This window comes from Quercus robur, chromosome 2, assembly GCF_932294415.1.
Source record: "Quercus robur chromosome 2, dhQueRobu3.1, whole genome shotgun sequence".
NCBI classification, from domain to species: Eukaryota; Viridiplantae; Streptophyta; class Magnoliopsida; order Fagales; family Fagaceae; genus Quercus; species Quercus robur.
Window position 1 is genome coordinate 307606 of NC_065535.1, and position 12856 is coordinate 320461.

Consider the following 12856-nt stretch of genomic DNA (forward strand, 5'->3'; position numbering starts at 1 on the left):
ACCAGATTGTACCGTGTGGATGGAAGATGTCCCATCTCGCACTTTACCCTTTGTTCAGGCTGATTTGGCCGCACGTTGATTATATTCAATAAAAGTCTTTTTTCTCAAAAAAAAAAAAAACTTATGGCATCCGCTCTTAACGAGACACGGTTTTTGGTGTAGGCGGGAATTAAATCTCAGATCTCTTATTCAACCATCAGAGATATTACCAATTGAGCTAACTAAAACTCACATCTTAAAGCACTTTGATAATCACATAATATATAATTTATAATTTGTATAATAACATCTTCTTCTTCTTCTTTTTTGAGGATTTTTTTTTTTTTTTTTTTTGAGAAGGTTTTGAGGATTTGTATAATAACATCTAAGTTGTGATAAATTCATGAAAAATCGGGTCCATAGTTCGGGATAGGATAAATAATTAAAAACCCATGTGCTGTGCCTGTGAGACTTCACAGAACAAGCCTGACAGAACATTCTCGATTTTTTGCTCTCGATAGCTGGAGCTTGGACCATACATATTACGGACTTTTTTTTGAAACAATACTACGGACTTACCCTAACCCTCTCTTAAAAATCCCCTATCTTGGTAGGAGGAATTTTTTTTTTTTAATAAAAAAAATACCAGAACTTTTCCTTTCAGTGGATAACTTTGTGTTTTCAATCATATTTCACCGTTTACCCAAATTGCAATGATTGTGAACAAACTTGATGTATCCTAAAAATGTAGACACAATGTAACAAAAATTGTGTAGCCCACTGTATGTAACAATAATGTTTGGCATTTATAAAATTATTGGTATTTTAGTAAAAACTATGAGTTGGATGATGCATGCACATGCTGCCTCATTCCTTAAAAGTGGCTTTTATTTAAATGGACAAAACTTAGGTATAGTACTTAGATGTTATTCATTAGGTTCCATTCTTAAGACTCAGCCATATGGCATTACTTAACTAATTTACTTAACTAAAAATACACTTCGAAGCAAAAAAAAATTAAATATAGAAAAATGGAAGCCGAGCACTCTCTCTCTCTCTCGTGAAGAACAAGAAGAACTTGCACATAGCAAAAAAAAGTGAAGGATGTGAGTCACGCTGGATTCTGTGAAGGCCAAAACTCGGGTCCCTCATCTCCAAGCCATGTTGTTGGCCCATGGAACATAACATATCCTTCAAGGATAAGCTAATGGGTGAAATCCCAGGCTCTTTCACCCAAGCTTTTAGTTTTGGGGATATCATGAATGACGATGCTGATTCGGATGAAGAAGTGGAGACTCTTCAACATGGACTTGTTGCTGTTAAATTTTCTAAAGAGTTTAAACAACAAATTCGAAGGCCATGGGCAAGAGCTCACATTGTTAAGGTGTATGGTAGAGCTATGGGATTCAACTTACTCCAAACTAAACTTCTTGCTCTGTGGAAACCAGCAGGGCGGTTGGATCATGTGGACTTAGGGCATGGGTTCTTCCTCACGAGGTTGTCTTTGAAGGAAGATTTTGAAAAAATTATGAAAAAGGGACCTTGGTTTATTGGAGACCATTTTCTGTCACTTAGGCCGTGGGAGCTAAATTTCAAGCGGGCCTTAACAAACATTTCCTCCATTGAGTATGGATAAGGCTCAATGAATTACCCATTGAATACTACAATGAAGAAGCACTTCATCATATTGGAAGAGCGATTGGAAATGTTCTAAGAGTTGATATGTTCACTGTATCTAAAACTAGAGGAAGGTTTGCAAGATTATGTGTTCAAATTGATGTGGAGAAGCTGTTGATTACCACTGTCATAATAAGGAAGCTCGAGCAACCGGTAAGCTATGAAAGAATCCACAAGTTATGCTTTGAATGTGGTAGAATGGGACATAGGAAGGAGAGATGTTCTTACATCACCTGACAAGAACCGCTATCTAAGGAGGCAAGGATGGAGGTCGCAGATGGCGTGGGAGCAAGGTCACACAAAGATTGTGATCCTATTAGTCCAAGGACTGATGTAGGACCCAGTGGAGAGGTGCATGAAACTGTGCAAGAGATTGTGCATGAAGGTACGTATGGTCCGTGGGTAATGGTGGCTCGTAGTAAAAATGGGACAAAAACTCAGAGAAGTGGCAGGTCCCCACCTGACCAAAAGAATGTCATGATAGGGAATTTTAATGGTAACTTTGATATAGAGGAAGTGGATAGGCAAGGAGTTGGAAGGGCCGAAATCACTAATGGGCCTGTGAGGGAAAGTAAGAGGAAGCTATCCCCCCAAGGATATTGGATAGAGCCCAGCTAGAAAATTTAATCCAAAAAAATAGGGAAGGAAGTTACGAAACAAGCCTAGCCCAATCTTCCCCGAGAACAAGAGCCCAATGACTCAAGATTTGTTCCAACTCGGCCTGTGTCAATTTAGAACTCATTAAAGTCCAATTCGGTGAAGGGTAAAAAGGAAATAGCACGACTGAGGGCATCCCAACCTGGATTAGTTAGCGCCGCTGAAGAAGGAAAAGCGAAATCAGTATCTATTGAGCACTTGAAAGGGAACACAATGTTGGCTTTGAAGTAAGGTGAGCCCTATGATGGATGTTAGGTTCTAAGACTTTAGGAACTAATATATTAGAACTTCAATTTGTATATGTTGGCAAACCATGATCAAAACATTTAGTCTAGGTTTATACTTGCCCAAAGTTTGGTTTAAATTAAGTTTGGAATCGAGTAATTGCAGGAAATTACTATTCAATTTCTACAAGGCTCAATCGATAGAAAATTAGATTCGATCGATCAAAAGTCGCATATCAGCAAAAATTAGCAAACGTAAAAAGGCCATAACTTATTCGTTTGAAACCCAAATCGCAAGCCCTTTTTTCCAGTATTTAAAGGACATTATAAGCTAACCCTAGAGAGGGTTTTCAGAGTTTTTTAGAGAGATTAGAGTGCATCTTGTGCCTCTTTTGTAGATCTAGGGTTTTATACTCAAAAGCTCTCTAATGTCTTCTACCGATGTTATTCCTTGAAGAATCTCAAGATCCGGTGTTGTAGAAGTTGCTGTATACAAGATCAACGTCTAAGGAGATCCAAAATCTTTGAGTGGAGTCTCAAAGTCACAAGCAGGTGAGCTTATGTTGTTGCAAAGGCCAAGGAAAAAAGTAATCCGTGGACTCGGAGCTATCATGGGGTCGTGGTAGTAAGTTTTCTACTCGAGGTAGCAATAGGATGTTAGTGATCTAAGTCTTATTGTACAAACTTCAATTCTTTCATAGTGAATTTTCTTTTACCTTGAGGATAGCTAGGTTAAATCATCCCCAGGTTTTTTACCGGTTAGGTTTTCTTCGGTCATCATATCGTGGTGTTCTTTATATTTCCGCTTCTTTACATGATATGATTGTTTTGTTTTAACCTAGATCTGAATAATAAACCTAAGTATTCACTTGGTTAATTAATTATGTTAAACAATCTAGTTTACAGGGGTCTAAAAACGTACAATGGAGATTCAAGACTAGGAGCTTTTGGAAACTTTCAGTTCGCAGCCACCACTTGGCCAAAGATGGGCTATAAATTTAGAGGGGGTGATAGTAGAGATTCCCAAAATGGTGCTAGCCAAGATTCGAGCAAACCCAACCCAAATCATGGGTTGGTTTAGCATGATTTTGAGGAAGGAATGGAAATTCATATTCTCGTTAACAAAGAGGAGTGTATGGAATGGGTGGATTCCCCTGACATACCCGGCTTGGGGAGAAGCAACAAATCCCTGGTAGCAATTCCTGGCAGATGTGCCTTTGCTACTGTGAGCAACCGCGGCCCCAGCCAACCAAATTTTTTCTCAAATTGGGCCTAACCAGTGTGAATGAGTGGGATCATGATGCTCAAAATGTCGAATTCACTGTAAAATGTACTCCCCCCTAGATCGAGGGTTTTACATGGAGTTGCCACTTATTTAATTTAAATGGAAAAATAAGAAAACTTTCTCTATAAAAAAAATGCTTATGTTGTATTATTATATATGACAATTTACATCAATTTTGTAACAAAAATTTACAATACTTTTTTGGTCCTAGATACAATCTAAGAAAGTAAATTATATTGCTTTGTTTCTTAGTTACATTCTAAAAAATGTAAGATTGCATATACAAGTGCCTAGTCTAGAACCCTTAATCTTGGTTCAGAGGCTAATTTACAAGATAGGAAAGGATTAAGCCCCCATCTCGCCTGGTAAAACCGGTCTCCTAGGTTAAGGTGGCCAATATCATGTCATGTCAAACAAATGCAAATAATATATCACATAAACATGTTAATTTGCAAGAATTGTAAACAAACATGTGTTGGGGAATTTAATGTAAAGAGAAACAAAAAGTGAAATTTGTTAGATAACAATGCAAATGTAAAGAAAGCATGAAAGTAATTGCATGTTCATCCAAGAAGTTAATATAAAGCGGAGAATTCCTAGCCTAGACATGTTCATCTAAGCATGTAAAGGAAAACAAAATTGTCATATTATTTGTCATCAACATAATTGCAAAGAAAAAATATATATTTTTAGGCATACTAATCATCCAAGCAGTTATGAGAAGAACAAAGAAAATCACCCGGACATGTTCATCCAAGTATTTGAATGAAAATCATAATTTTAATTAGACATGTTCATCTAAGCATTTAAAAAAGAGAGTAAAACAACTACCTAGACATGTTCATCTAAGCATTTGAGTGAAAATTGCGCATTAGCCTAGAAGTGTTCATCTAAGCATGTAAAAGGAACATCAATGAGATATCTAGACATGTTCATCTAAGTATATCACCGAAACTTTAGAATGTACATACTCAATTTTCCTTATTAGACCGGACTTAGGGTTGGGCACACAATTTACTTATATAGTGGGTGATGGGTTTCCTATTTTGGGTAGCTCCCAGCCGAGTTTTAAGAAAGAATTGTCTCGCATAGCCTAGCCTCCCTCTTTCCCTCCTTAAGCTCTCTCAAGCTACAGATGTGCTCTCTCTCTCTCTCTCTCTCTTCTTCATCTCTCCAGTATCCAACCCCATTACCTCATTGCTTTCTCTTATTTATAGCTTGAGATTAGTGGGGGAATCATGATTACCTCTAATTCCGCTCGTGTGGGTGGGGCCCAAATTAATTATTCCTAACAAGGAATATACTTCATTGGGAATGGTGTCAAGGACGTTGGAACTGGCTCTAGCCTCCAAAAGATTGCTCAACAGTGCAATTTCCCATGGCACTCTCGAGCTGTCGAGGCATATCTGCCCATCACATGGATACCTACCGACCATTCTACACAGGGGTGGCATTCACATGCCAAGCTTATCAATAGTAAGCTAGTCATGACACTAGGCCTGGGCCTGACAATATTATGGTCCTATTTTGGCTTGGGCCCAAGATAAATGGGCCTATGGCCGTATGTCGTACAATAGCCCCCCTTTGATTCATGTCCGGCACTCGAGAACGAATCAAGGACTTACCTCGGTAAACCAACGACTCCTCAGGAAGATTAACCGTCAGTCATTAATGTTGGATAAGACAGTCATTAATGTTCTTTTTAAAGAAGCGTTATGACAGCCTATCACATCTGGCTGTAATCATGACCTGACAGTTCGTGAACCGAGACCACGCATGTGGGAATTACAAAAGTAACTTGAAAAGGCTTTTCCTACTTCTTTTTCATTAAATGTCCCCTCCCTATAAATAATTTCCTCCTTCCCCTTAGATTATCTTTTCACTTTCTCACTCCCTTAAGTTCTCCACAACCGAGCATATTTCTCTTCCCGAGCATAGACTCTCCAACCGAGATCGAAAATTCCTAGAGCCCACAATAAGTTTCCTTATTCATTTCTCTCCTTTATTCAATTTTCTTTTTCTATTCTATAACTAGGAATCGATTTCTTTCATCTTCTTGACACCAAGGCTGCCTTAGCCAGTTTTAAGGCTATGCTTGCCATCCCTAATGATTTAGAAGTAGCATATTGTCAGGAGGACAATATTTCTCTTAAGACATCCTCATGTCATGTTTTTTCATTTAATGTCTATCTTAGAAGGAGGAGTTAGGTTTCCCGTGGACCCTTTGTTACTCAGAATTCTTAGGTTTTATGGCCTATGTCCTGACCAACTCCCACCCAACTTTTACTGAGTAGTATGTTGCATTAGTTGGCTAAATCACCTTTATGGGTTAAAATTAGATCACCATGATATAAATTACATGTACAATTTGTGCGATAATGATAGATCCAGATACTACTTGAAGGTTAGGGATACTCGGGTACGGCTAATAGTGTGCCTTCTTGACTCTAACAGGAACTCGGCAGGAGAGTTTGTTCGGGTGAGCGGCAATTGGCACACCAACGAACTCACCTGCCCGACTTCTCCCTAGAACGTTGGTCGATACCATGCATGTTAATTGTGCCTTTGTTATATATGATGACTTGTTTATTACTACTACCATTTATACACTTATTGATCATTTCCATTTACCACTATGTAGAGGGTAAAAAGTTCATGTCGGACCTTAACACCGTACATGTGAGGGATTTAAATTTTGTGCTTAGGTTAGAGATTTTTGTCCACTTAGACGGATAATTGCAGGGCTCCCACCTTATCCTTGGTTGCACTCTAGTCTCCACAAGCTATCAACCTTTCGGGCAAGCCTTAACAGTAGGTAGTCCATTGTTGTCCTACATAAACGTATGGCACCGAGGCTTTTTTCCTCCAAGATTGACAATCAGTGAAGCTCAGGATCTCAGCCCCCGACTAATAAGAGTAGGTTCGTTGGTACCTGTGAGGAACGGGTTAACCGATATTGTTTTTCAAGGTCATACTGTACATACACCGGTCGAGGAGCAGCGTACTGAAGCCCAAGCTGCTAAGTAGGTAGAGGTTGAGTCAGTCGATTCCTCAAGTGTCGAGCCGAAAATGCTAAAGACGAGATGGTAGTCTAAAGAAAAATGACTGTTGACCGATTTTTGCTTTGTGGTCGCCCTACCACGTAGCAACAGTAACCCCAAGACAGGGAACAGCCTCTTCCAACCCCCCGTAACCGTAAAAGGCCCCGCCATACCGACCAGCCTTCGAGAAGGCTTAAAGAGACTCCTCCAAGGACTCCTCCAGCTCCTACCATAGCTGTCGTGGTGATCAGAAAGCTTGCTAGCGATGCTCACCCAACCATGGAGGTTGGGTCTAATGTGGCTTCCTCTCCTCCTCCCTTCCTACTGCTGGGTGGCAAACCACATTTATGCTCAAGAATGAACCCCTTCCTGTAACCTCCACCATAAGGAACTGGGCCCAAGGTAAGAGTGGGTGAATCACCCAGAGTCTCGGGCAGGCTCTTTAACTGCCCGATGATGTGAAATACTTCGCTGGTGGGAGGATGAGGCCCTTGCTATTCGGTTGCAGTGGCACACCATTGTGGTATTGATTCTTTCATTTTCTTACTTCCTATTACATTATTCTAACATTCTTTAAACAAATACTAACACTTCCCAGGTAGGCTACGCAACTAGCCTACATTATAGGCCGAATAATGAAAAGCAGAGGCAGAGGTTAAATTGGGGGAAGCCGAGCTCGGGGTGGCCAGTGCTAAGAGAATTATTACTGCTAGGGACAAGGAGATAGTAGAACTTAAAGCTACCCTGGAGGAAAGTGAGAACAAATACTACAATATGGGCTTTAATGATGCTAAAAACTCGGCAGAACCTGTCATGTTTGAGAACTAGAAGTATGGGTTTGGCGAAGGATGGTAGGTTGCCGTGATGGCTATGGGTGTACCAAAGGATTCCCCTTTAAGGAACCCCAACCAAATACCCTACCCGGAGCCGCCCCCGCCCACAACTCAAAACCCCACTGAAGCTGAAGACGAGGACACCCCGAGTATGAGGGAACTAGTGCAGGCCATCGATTCTCATGCTGAACTAATTAACCTGGAGATCACTAGCAATCCAAGTGTTGTGCCGACCACAGCTCAGCCCCGACCTGCAGATCCTAACATTTAGCCTCCTGTGAACCTTGCTCCCGTTCAACCAGACCAACCGCAGAATCCAACTACTTAAGCAATCTCTTGTTTTCTTTCCTTTATGTTTTACTTTTTTTGTCAATTTGCCTAAAATCTCCGGGTTGTGGTGATGAAACAATGTTGATTTTAAGAATTTTATATGTGTTTGGGAAAACTTTTAACATCATTACATGTTGGATTTAAACTATCTTTGCTTTGTTAGATCTCTTTTGTTCTTTGTAGATGCTTAATAGTTGAGACCAAATTAGGGTTTCGTTTAACCATGAATGGGGGATTTAATCAAATTCATACCTGTATTTTTAAGAAGTGTATTAGTTTGTTTTAGCATGATTGGTAACCGATGTCAAACTAATCAGTGACCGAGACCAATCAGAATCTATGTTTTAACATGATCCTTAGAAAATTTTTGTGATAAGGTTTCCACCTGGTCGGTGATCAGGATCAAACCAAACCTAGGCTTCTGTCAGAAAATTTTTTTAACTTGATAAGATTTCCACTTGGTTGATGACCGAGATCGAACCAAACCTAGGCTTCTCTCCTTAGAAAAATTTTGTGATAAGGTTTTCACCTGGTCGGTGACCGGGATCGAACCGAACCTAGGCTTCTGTCAAAAAAAAAATTTAACTTGATAAGGTTTCCACTTGGTTGATGAACGAGATCGAACCAAACCTAGGCTTCTGTCCTTAGAAAAAAAATTTTAACTTGATAAGGTTTCCACCTAGTTAGTGATCGGTGAGCCATGATCAAGCCTATTAGGACATATGTGATTCACTTGTTAGGAACATATGTCACTATTTTATGTAATTGGCCAATCTTTTGACAAAACATACTTTACTTGTAATTGGTTAGATCCAGGATGTGTTTAATACTTCAAAAAATTGTGATTTAAGATCAAGTGTTAAAGTCATACAAGTCTGTCCAAGAAACAAGCTGAAGAAGTGTTGTTCATTAAAGCTCGACAGCTAACTCGACAGCTAGCTATCTATCGAGACCTGTAAAGCTGTTGAAGCCCGTGACTCGACAGCAGCTCGATAGATAGGGTATATGTCGAGGTTTATGAAAAATAGATTTTCAATTCTATTTTGACTCCAATCCGTGATTATGTGTTTGGGCTTTCTTTTCTCACAGCCCTAGACATATAAAATGATTAATTTAAGGGTTGTCAAAGAGTTCACAAGTTGCACAAGTGTTAAGCAAAGATTGTTCAAGAAAATTGTGACCGGAGACAGAATTTGCCTTAGTTCATCGTTCTTGTGAAGAAATTGCTATGTTTGTGCACCATAGGGTTTTGTGACCAAGCATCTTCTTGATCTTCATCGTGGATAAACTGAAGAACTTTGTAACCAACAATCTTCTCTAGTTGGTGATTGAAGTCGCGTACTGGGATCCGCGCAATTGGTTAGTCACGTACTGGGAGCCGTGCATCAAAAGGAGAAATTGTCACTACAGAACAAGTCCAATTGGGTATTGGGGCACGGGTTCAACTGTAGGTTGGTATAAGGTACTAGGATTCCTTTACTTGTAACTGCTTGTTATGATAATAGTGGAATTTCGGGAGTGGTGACCTTAAAATCACTCGGTAGGGTTTTTTACTATGTAGGTTTTCCCCTTTCGTAAACAAATCATCGTGTCAATTTATTTTCCGCTGCACTTAGTTTAATTGGTGATTTGTTTGTGCTACCACGCGTTTGCATGTTAATTTGATTAATTAATAAACTTCGCTAATTAATCAACTAATTCATCACAAGGGGTTAATACATTTTTGGCCTATTAAAGCCCATTGTGTAGGTGAGCCACGATCATTGAAAATTGTTTGTATGATAAATTTTGATCAGGTGATCCGATCAAGGCCCATAACATACCATTGTGATTGTTAGAGCATCAAGATTTGTTTTATATTACAAATATGAAGATCTAAATGTTGAAATTACGATCATGCCCTTGGTGCAACATTACTGTTTTGCCCTTAATATTGGTGAAATGCAAGTTGTAAAATGGGGTGTCTACAGCTAGAGGAGGAACACAAGTTAGTTTGGGAAAGTCTGCCTCAAATTTCCCATATGCCTGTGCTGTGCAATGTGAACTCGATGGAGTGCCTCTCGAAGCGGAGAATGTTAGAGAGACAGCCAATATCCACTTCCATCATGGGAAACAAGCCAACCACGAAGCTGATACAAGTCTTCCAACTGACGATGACCTTCAATCTCCATGTTTTGTCTCAGGAAATGGAAATGGGAGTCCTTCGGCACAGTTTGACATTGTATCCTGGAAAGGGGCAGACGAGGGAGGAACTCAAATGGACCGGATGGAATTTAAGGTATGAGGCAAAGTCGATGTCGCCTTTTAATGAATGTACAACTCCAAATCATAACTTCCTCATGAATATCATCATTTGGGTTTATAAAAAAAAAATCATCATTTGGAATTGTAGGGGTGCTCTAAAGCCCTCTTTTCAAAGCCATGTTAGAGAACTAGTTCAAAATCATAATCCAGCAATCCTTGTTATGATGGAAACCCAAGTTAGGGGAGAAAGAGCAAGGGAGATAACTAATAGGCTTCCTTTTGATGGAGTAATTCACACCAACACTATTGGATATGCAGATGGGCTTTGGGTGCTGTGGATTTCTAACAGGGTTAACATATCCTTGCTATCCAACACAAAGCAAGAAATTCATGTTGTGGTCAAGGTACGATTTTCTAGTGCTACATGGTTATTTTCTGCTGTGTATGCTAGTCCTAGAAGTGTTGAAAGGCATTTTTTATGGAATAATCTTATGAGAGTTGCAAAGCTCCACAATATGCCCTAGATCATAGCAGGCGATTTTAATGAACCTCTGTTAGAGGATGACAAGTTTGGGGGGAGAGCTGTGAGTGTTAATAGATCCTTATTATTCAAGGAGTGCCTGGATAAGTGTAATATGATAGATATTGGGTTCTTGGGTCCTTGGTTCACTTGGACAAATAAAAGGGAAGTCCAAGCTCTAATATAGGAAAGAATAGATAGATTTTTTGTGAATCCTAGTAGGTGTTTGATGTATCCTAAGGCAAGAGTTACCCACCTTACCAGATGTCACTCGGACCACTACCCTGTCCTAATGGAGATGCAGCCAATGACAAATACTGATAAAAAGCGGCCTTTTAGGTTTCAAACCTGCTGGCTTTTGGATTCTACCTTTCCAAGTATTGTTTCTCAGGCGTGGGGAAGCAACAATAGATTAATGGATGCCATATAGATTTTCTCTAGAAAAGCTGCTGCCTAGAACAAGGACCATTTTGGGAACATATTTGCTAGAAAGAAGAATCTGATGGCAAGAATTAATGGTATCCAAAGGGCAGTTGCTAATAAACCTTCCAACTTTCTCTTTAATTTGGAAAATGAGCTTCTAAGGGAGCTTGATGTAGTGCGTAATCAAGAGGAGGAGCTTTAGGCCTTGAAATCCCGGGTGAATTGGATGATCTAGGGAGATCATAACACGACCTTTTATCGTGTTTCGATGCTGGTCAGAAGGAAAAGAAATCAGATTATAGCAATTAAAAATGTTGTGGAGGAATGGATTTATGAAGAAAATGATATTAAAGATTTCATTATAAGCGAATTTGATGGGATTTATTCGACGTCACTGTTTTGTGCTTCTAGATCAAATCCCATTATTTCCCAATAGCAACCTAGGCTCTCTGAGGAAGAAAGGACAATATCAGTGAAGGTACAACTGATGATGAGATTAAAGCTGCCTTGTGGTCTTTAAAACCTTTTAAGGCCCTGGGGCCAGATGGTCTTCATGTAGGTTTTTTCCAAAACTTTTGGCCAGTAGTGGGGAGCTCGATAATAAGAGAGGTAAAGAAGATTTTTGCTGATAGGAAAGTCCCTAAATTTTTAAACAAAACTCACATAGCATTGATTCCTAAGATCCAAGGTCCGAAAACTTTGGGTAATTATAGACCCATAAGTTTATGCAATACTGTGTATAAAGTGGTGACAAAGATTATTATGACAAGACTGGGCTCTATTTGGAAAAATGCATATCTCCTCTGCAGACGGCTTTTGTGCTAAGTAGAAAGGGAATTGATAATGTTATTATAGCTTAGGAGATTATTCACTCCCTAGGCAAAAAGAAAGGAAGAGTGCGATATATGGCTCTAAATATTGATTTGGAGAAGGCTTATGACAAGCTAGAGTGGAGTTTCATTAGAGAAATTCTTTTCAGGGCAAACTTTCCAGCTAACTTAATAGACATCATCATAAGTTGTGTTTCAACGGTCTCTACATCTATTTTGTTCAACAGTGAAGCTCTTGACCCGATATTTCCATCGAGGGGGATAAGGCAAGGAGACCCTTTGTCTCCTTACCTTTTCATTCTTTGCATGGATTTCCTCGGTCAGCTTATTGAGGAGAAATGCAATGCCAAGCTTTGGCAACCAGTTAAGGCTTCCCAAAGTGGTCCTGCCTTATCCCATCTTTTGCTTGCAAACGATCTTATCTTTTTTGCAAAAGCTAATGATGCTAATTGTTCAGCCATAAGAGATGTACTTGATGAGTTTTGTTGCTCATCCAAGTAGACAGTGAGTGAGTCTAAATCAAGAGTTTACTTCTCCCCGAATGTGGATAGGGACACTAGGGAGTCGTTGTGTGATATCCTTGGGTTTGCTTCCACTCCTTTTCTTGGCACGTATCTTGGTTTTCCCCTTAAGCAACTTGGTTCCTTATCCCAAAACTACAATTTCATCCTTGATAGAGTGAAGCAAAAGCTTTCGAGGTGGAAAGCTAATATGCTATCCTTGGTTGGCCGATCTATTCTCATTCAGGCCTTCTCAGCTACTATACTGTCTTACATTATGCAATGTTCTCACCTCCCTAGCAGAATTTTGGAT